Source organism: Arvicanthis niloticus, chromosome 23 (assembly GCF_011762505.2).
Source record: "Arvicanthis niloticus isolate mArvNil1 chromosome 23, mArvNil1.pat.X, whole genome shotgun sequence".
Lineage (NCBI taxonomy): Eukaryota > Metazoa > Chordata > Mammalia > Rodentia > Muridae > Arvicanthis > Arvicanthis niloticus.
The window spans coordinates 30,748,144-30,756,633 of record NC_133430.1 but is presented as its reverse complement, the minus strand read 5'-3'; the positions used below and the strand labels follow the sequence as shown (position 1 = coordinate 30,756,633).

Sequence of the window (8,490 nt, the reverse complement as noted above, 5' to 3'; positions counted from 1 at the left end):
TCATGTACATGAATGCAAAACACCCAGACACATAAAAACATTTTTATAGTAATTTTTCCTCTTCCTCTTCTCTTTCTCCTACCTCTTCTTCCTCCTCCTCTTTCTCTTTCTCCTCCTCTTTCTCCTCTTCCTCCTCTTTCTCCTCCTTTCTCTTTCTCCTCCTCTTCTTCCTCCTCTTTTTCCTCCTTCTCTTTCTCCTCCTTCCTCCTCCTCTCTCTCTCTCTCTCTCTCTCTCTCTCTCTCTCTCTCTCTCTCTCTCTCTCCCTCTCCCTCTCTCTCATCTTTCTACATAGTAGTACCCACTGTCCTAGAACTTAACATGTGGTATGAAGACCAGGCTGGCCTCAGACTCACAGAGATCCGCCTGCCTTTGCCTCTTTAGAGCTGGGATTAAAGGTGTGCACCATCATGATCAGCAGTCTATTTTATTTGTGTCCTATTTCAAGAGCTTTTTCTTCTTCCCCACGATTGTCTTCTTTACATTTCTCCTTCCCTTTGTCTCTTAGCATCATGTGGATCTTTGGGTCTTCTTTGCCTGCAGGAGGACAATGAAATTTGGCAGATTTCCAGTCCCACAGCAATCTGGAATCATCCCGTTCTTGATGGGATTTGCTTAATTCCAAGTATGCCAGTCACTCTGGCACCAGTAACAGAAACCATAGGCCTCAACTTTCTTGAGTAGAAAATGGTCGCACAATGCCAGTCAATATCTCAGAGGCAGCTGGGAGCACCCTGTGCTTACAAGCCCTTCAGAGTGCAGAGCCTCTGGAGAGGAGAGGCCTTTGCCTTCACAACTCCCGTGGTAGCACCAGAAGCTGCCAGGTAACCCCAGTAACAGAGGCATAGTGTCATCCTATGAATGAGGTCACTGGGGCATCTTAAGATCATACAGTTCATCAGTGGCCAAGTAGGACTAGGTCCCTGGCAGCGGCTCTCAGATTCTGGTTCTCTGGACCAACTCTTCCACATCCTGGGCTCCACTAAAGCCAGTTCCACCATGAATGTGACCAGGCTTTGAGGGCTGGACAACAAATGGGTGAGTCCACGCCTTCCCCTTCCTCCCTCTTCTCCCCTTCTCTCTCATGCATTATGTAAATACATTTTGGACATGTGGCTCCATATCTCCTTCCCCTTCTTTTCTGATGCCACCTTAGGCTCCTTGGTGACCCTCCAGGCTGTCAGATTTTTATCTTCTGTCCTTCAGATTTCTTAAGTGCAAAATTGGCACAGTGGGACTGCTGGGCACTTGATGAGACCCCAGGGAGCCAACTCCTTACTTTTAAGACATTGTTTTTAAAGCATGTGGTCCTAAATAAAACCTCTATTTCTTTTCTGCCATTTTCTTTACTTCCTCCAGAGACACTTTTGAGAGCACACGTTCTTGGGTTTCTGAAACGCCTCCCTCCACTGGAATAGACCCCTGGCAGCCATGTGTGTAAATAAGACCAAGAACTGAGAGGGACAGGGATGGACTCCTGGCTTAGGCTAGACCCACCAGAGTCTGTCTTCTAAGTTGGGATTACTACTTTGAGATGTTCCTTGTGCAGAGGGGGGCTGGAGAGATGGCTCAGAGTTAAGAGCAGTGACTGCTCTTCCAGAAGTCCTGAATTCAATTCCCAGCAACCACATGGTGGCTCATAACCATCTGTAATGGGATCTGGTGCCCTCTTCTGGTGTGTCTGAAGACAGCTACAGTGTACTCATATAAATAAAACAAATACATCTTTTTAAGAAAAGAAAAAGATGCTCCTTGGGATCTCTGATGGTTTAAACTCAAATGATAGAAGCACAGGATACTGAAGGCGGGAGAGCAAGCAAGCTTTCAGAGAAAGAGGGGACCTCCAGCTCTCCAGTCACACAAGGACAGTCTGCTGCCCGGAACCCTCCTGTTCTGATGTTATCAAGTTTCTGCAGAAAGAGCTGGCTCAGCCCAGCCTCTGACAGAGCCTCCAGGGGAAGTCCTTGGTTATGAATCGTGCTGGAGGACCCATAATACAGTAGGGGGCAGAAACTTCCTTCTGTGTCTCAAAGGGAAACTATCACCCAGGATGAAGGTCATAATTTAACCTCAGGTCCAGAGGGAATGGGACCCTGAAAAATACATTTTTATTTATTTATTTACTTATTCTTTTTTTTTTTTTTTTTTTTTTTTTTTTTTTTTTTTTTGTCAGAGGTTTTTAAATCAACAGCTGCCCAGCACTGTAATGAAAGTGAAGAAACCTCAGGGGTCTTTTTAGCCCTGGGTGATGCACTAGGTACTAGACAACAGAGGCAAACAGGGCTGTCTGCTCACGGCTTGTGGGAGAGGTGGACAGGACAGAACAGGACAGGACTTCACAGCAGAGAGGTGGTTAAACTGTATTTCTTAGTTACTACTTCTCTACTGCTGGGATAAGACACTATGACCAAGGCAACTTACAAAAGAAAGCATTTAATCTGGGGCTTACTGTTCCAGAGGATTAGAGTTCATGACCATTTTGGTGGGGATTATGCCAGTGGCTAGGCAGACATGGAACTGGAGCAGTAACTGAGAATTTACATCTGATCCACAAGCAAGAGGCAGAGAAAGAACTGGCAAGGGCTTTTGAAACCTCAAAGCCCACTGACACGCCTCCTCTAACAAGGCCACACCTCCTCTAACAAGGCCACACCTCCTCTAACAAGGCCACACCTCTAATCACTGACACGCCTCCTCTAACAAGGCCACACCTCTAATCCTTCCCAAACAGTTCTACTACTTCAGACCAAACCTTCAAATATATGAATCTATGGGGGCCATTCGCATCTTTACGACCACACTGCGATAAAGGATGCTCTTTCCAGAACATCCAGCCAGCGGTGCCTCAGAATGATCCCTGGCAGAGATGGCAACTGAGCCGGGGATGTTAAGAGTAAGAGTGGCTAGACCATCAGGGAAAAGGGCGAATCCAGAGGAAGCATCCCAAAGAGGAGAGCCAAGTTGAGGAGGAGAAAGCTGCAGCTGGAGCATGCAGTCTGACCAGGAAAAGAGTCATTAGTCATCACTGACAAAAACAGGCTCTGTCTGACAAACCTGTGCTCTCCACTCCTTTACAGCTAATACATTCATCTACTACATTCGGCATGGAGGAACCACGATGTGTGTGTGTGTGTGTGTGTGTGTGTGTGTGTGTGTGTGTGTGTGTGTACAGGATTGGCAAGATGGTTCAGTGGGTAAAAGGTACTTGCTGCCTAGCCTGATGACCCGAGTCCAATCCCTGGGTCACACATGATAAAAGGAAAGAACTGACTCCCACACGTTGACCTCTGACCTCTACCCCTGTGCTGTGGCATGCACCACTTCCCCCAGTAAGTAGATAAATGTAATACATAAATAAATACAAATTGGTGTGCATATATATTTGTAAAATAAATATGAAGCATTTATAATTGTAATATATTTACACAATAGGCATCTGTCCTGGCATTAAGTTGTTAAATATGATCAACCCATATTTTACTACCTACCTTTTTTAAAAAAAAAAAAAAAACCAAAATGACAAATATACATAGAAATTCAAAATTTACACACCTCACAGCACATGTTGGAGAACTGTTCTACCTGAGAGACCATGAGCCCCTGGAGGGTTTGAGGCACCATCTCTCTTCCCTGGAGCCAGCCAGATGTGTGACTGTGGCCTGAGCTGTCACACTCTCTATAGTTACCTCTGTGCTGAGTGATTCAGACCAAGAAACCTCAGCACCCGGCAGAGGCTCTGCACTGCTTTAGCTTGGACTTCTAGAAACCTCAACACTTGGTGATTCCCAGTCTGAATCTGGGTGTGTGTTCTACCATGACAGTGATTTTTTTTTTCCTTTTTTAAAGTTACCTGGAACTTGGACCCTATGGTCTGAGGGCTGGGGGACAGTGAGCTGAAATTTCTGTCTGAAAATGGCACACAGGAAATAGCTAAGCTTTTTCTAGGACCAGGCCACCTAGGACAGTCCATGACCAAGGTTCCTTGCATGCATAGACTCTTGGCTCTCTCACCAAGTCTGGCAAACCAGCTGGGCTTGGGCTATCTCCGTTACTGAGGTGGAGAGGAGGGTCCAACACTCTTTTCTCTGCCCCTGGCAGAGAGAAGGGAGAAGCTGAGGCTCTGGGTCTTGTCTTCTCCATAGGGTTGATCTTTGCTGGTGAAATACCCCTAAGGTTTTCAATGGTATAGACCTGGGTTTTCCAGAAGATTCCTGTCCCAGCTGTGGAAACTAAGTAGCAACAGAGCTACAAACACAGCTGGCACCATGAGTGGCTACCTCACAAAGCCCTTGGCAGCCATGACTTCATCTAAGTCTCTCAATAAGCTGACATGCTACACCCAGGACTCGGCCTCCACAAATGGGAACTAAGCCTGAAGCAGTTCCTGTATTCCGTTCTGTGACAGAGACAGCAGAGCTTGCCGGAGATATTTCTGCCGCTGCTGGAGGCTGAGTGGACTCAGCTCCCATCTCTGCATCTTTGAAAACTGTTGGCTTGTTCGGTTGGTTGGTTGGTTAGTTGGTTTTCTGGTTCTACCAAGCAAGACTAAACTAAAACAAGATTCACAAAGGGTATCCTGAGGTCATTCACTCAAAACCCGTGGGGCAAAGGACTAAAGAGACAAAATACTGGATAAAATCATAATCTAAAAAGTAAGGAGTGTTGGTCTTCTGTAGCACACCAACTGGTTGTCCAGTGCCAATCAGTCATCCCTGGAAACATACATACAAGTAACATTATATGGACTGAACAGGTTATATTTAGGAATATATATGTATATGCATATATGCATGCAATAATAAAAGATGCTAAGGAGAACGGGAGGGGCATGGGGGAGGGTCTGAAGGGAGGAAAGGGAAGGGGGAAATGTAATTATATTATAATTTCAAAAATAAAATTTTTAAAAAGGGCAAGCACATTTTAATAACAGCACAGATAGATCTGTGTGCATTCTCAGCCAGCTTGATCTATAGTGAGTTCCAGGCCAGTCAGGGCTACCCTGGCCAATCAGCTTCTACTCAAAACACATTGAAAATAATTCTCCTTGTTTCTTCCCTCCCTCCCTTTTTCCCTCCTTCTTTCCTTCCATCCTTTCTTCCTTCTTCCCTCCCTTCCTCTTTCCCTTCTTCCTTCCTTCCTTCATCTCTGTTTTGGTTTGTTTGTTTGTTTGTTTGTTTGGGGGCAGGAGTTATATTGCTTTCAAAGCCTGTCTGCTATCAACCATAGTCTTTTAGTTTTTCAAGACAGGGTTTCTCTATGTAGCCACAGCTGTCCTGGAACTCACTCTGTAGACCAGGCTGGCCTTGAACTCAGAAATTGAAATCCACCTGCCTCTGCCTCCCAAGTGCTGGGATTAAAGGCGTGCGCCACCACTGCCCGGCTTCAACCATAGTCTTAATGCAACTTTTCTTTGCATATCAGGTCAGGCTGTCTCTCCTGCCCAGCGCCCTGACACCCGGGCGTAGTTTCATTTGTCAGAGTACATTCTCTAGGAACTTTTTGAGAATGGGATAGGGATGTCTATTTATTTTTCTGAGTGTTTCCTTCATGTTTCAAGATGTCTGTTACCCTTAAGCTTCACCATATTCTGGCTGCATAGAATTCTACCTACAAGAGAATGCATCTTTCTTCTTCAGAATTGTGGAGGCTTTATTTCACTGTCTGCCACTAGTGTTAATACAAAGCCCAATGCCTGTGTATGCCCCCCTTCTTGCTAAGTTACTAATTGTTTCTCTCCACAAGTTTTTTTTTTTTATTTTTCTCCCTATTTACTTGGTTTTAAGAAATTTCACAAAGAGATGTCCAGAGATATACTTTCCTGCAACTATCCCATCTGCACTTTCAATTTTAATATGCATATTTTTTTAATTTGGGAAAATTTCTTTAGTTAGTTCAATATATCTTTCTATGTTTATGGACTTTAAATTTTTAAATTACATTTATTTGTATGTGTACACATGTGCCCGACATGGTATGTGTGTTGTGGGTCAGAAGACAACTTGCAGAAGGAGGTTTTCTCCCTCTACACTGTGGGTCCCAGGGATCTAACTCATGTCAGGCTTAGTGTCTACCCACTGAGCCATCTCCATGGCGTCCGTATTTTTATGTGGTTTTGCTTTGCTTTGCTTCTGGAACTCTTACTAATCTAGTGTTGGTCCTCCCAGGTGAGCACTTTTATACTTTTTCTTCCAATTCTTCAAAATGACTTTTCATTTCAGTCACCCATTCGTTTCCTTTCTCGGATCTTACACAGTTTTTCCCCTTCACGACTACCGTATCTTAAGGACTTCTGAGGAGACTAATTTAAACAGTTAATTAGCTCTGTTTTTTCCTTGGGTCAGTAGTCAATTGATTTGTTCTATCCCCTTTTGTGCAGTCATTTCCTTAGGTCACACACCTAGTAACCCTTGGCTGGACAACAATAATCCTTAGTGAAAGGAGCGGTGTAGACTCAGACACTCCAAGACCACTGTTCTCAGCACAAAAGAGATTTATTTGCCCCAGAGGGAATAAGAGACAAAGACAAGAGACAGGGGATGAGAGAGAAGGAGAAGGGAGCAAGGGAGAGGGGTAAGGGGTACTTGTCGGCCAGGGTGACTGCCTCTGGATAGAAAGGAGACAGATGTGGCCCATAGGCAAATGGTGGTGTATAAAGGTAAAGGGGGAAACCCCTTCTTAGGATGAGGTGCTTAATTTTATCTGGGCATGTTAATTAGGGGGCTTTTGATTGCTGGACTTCAATACTTTGGTAGCTGGACCTTTCTGGTCAGTCTCAGGAGGAGGAAGTGGCCAAATATGGGAATAGAACTTGGGGGCTGGCTTTAGGAATAGAATCTAATGAGCTCTTGCCAGGGCCCTGTTTGCCATGCTCAGGCTGGCTTGAGTCTCTTCTCTTAGGAGTAAAGGACCGGGCTGATACAGGCAGGGAAATGTCGTGAGTTTCTGGGGTATGAATGTTTCGTTGAGGTTTTGTTGAGGTATTGTTTGGGGGTGTTGTTTATTCGATTTGGTTTGGCTTGGGTTGGTTTTTGTTTGTTTTTTGTTTTGTTTTGAGACAGCGTCTGTCTACTACATAGCCCTGGCTGTTTAGGAACTTGCTGTATAGACCAGCTGGCCTCAAACTTACAAAGACACACCTGCCTCCAACTCCAGAGTGCTGAAATTAAAGGCGTGCACCACCAAGTTTGGCTTAAGGTATTACTGATATAAATTTTGTATACTAGGGAGTAATGTCTCCAGTAGAGGGGCAGAGTACAAGTAAGGTCACACACACACACACACACACACACACACACACACACACACAGGCGTGCGCACACGCGCACGCACACACATCTAACACTCATAGAGGCACTGTAATCATTCCTAAGAAAACTGTCAAATCTTTTCTATCTAAATTTTCTAGTTTTACTGGAAGGGTGAAGCCCAGTGCCAGTCTGGAGATCTGTAAATGATGTGTGGTCAGTTCCTTCAGACCAGCATGCACAGTCTAGCTCAGTCGTTCTCAACCTTCCTAATAATGTGACTCTTTAATGCAGTTCCTGATGCTGTGGTGACCCCAACCACAAACGTATTTCATTGCTACTTCATAACTGTAATTTGGCTACTGTCATGAATTGTAACATAAGTATCTGATATACAGGATATATGATATAGAACTCCAAGGGGTTGCGACCCACAGGTTGAGAACCCACAGTCTAATGGCCATTTGATGTAAGCCACATAAATATTCCTAAATTTTTCTAGCAGCCACATTCAAAATGCAAAAAAGATGAGATGTTAATAGTATCTTAACATATGTAAAATAATTTAAATTCAACAAATAATAATTCCACTATGAGTTCTACACCACCAAACTCCAATTACAAACACACTCAGGAGGACCTCTATGTCCGCCCTTCCCTACTAAGAAGAGTGACTCCGGAGGGTGGGGGAAGATAAGCTGGAGAAAAATATAAAAACACATTTGTTAAAAAAAATTCATAATGGGGTTCTGGAGAGGTGGATCAGTGGTTACAACCTGTTCCTGCAGAGGACCCAGGTTCATTTCCCAGAACCTCCTTTGGGAAGCTCATAGTCACCTGTACCTCTAGCTCTAGGGGATCCAGTACCACCTTTCTGTCCTTCTTGGGTACCTGCACACACATAGTACACACACAGACAAGCAGACGTGCAGATCTATGCACAAATAAAAACTTAAAACAAAACCCAAAAATGTCGTAACGGCATCTGACACATTCTATGCTGATACTTTTATTATTATTATTAAAAGAAGTTTTTGGCAGGCAAAAACTGGAGCTTAGCATTCAAGATCTCTATTTTATGAAGACCTTTCAAGTTCCCCTGGTACAGAGAAACCAAGAATATAGAGAATAGCTTTTTGTTAATGGCTTATTAGTAGTGAATTTTCTATATCGTGATGTGAATCAAATCATCAGTGTTTATTTTTGTGATTAAATGCTGCTTTCTTTTATTGGATTAAAATTGTGTTT

The 8,490-nt window shown here is 44.0% G+C and overlaps 1 protein-coding gene across 1 annotated transcript in view; it reads left to right on the top strand.

The window, feature by feature from the left end:
- Positions 1-883: 883 nt before the first annotated feature.
- The window catches only part of Batf (basic leucine zipper ATF-like transcription factor), a 42,631-nt gene continuing 35,024 nt past the window's right edge, over positions 884-8,490 (top strand). Inside the window, exon 1 of the mRNA XM_076921627.1 lies at positions 884-1,036. The gene's annotated coding sequence lies outside the window, so the exon portion shown is untranslated. The remainder of the gene's footprint in view (positions 1,037-8,490) is intronic.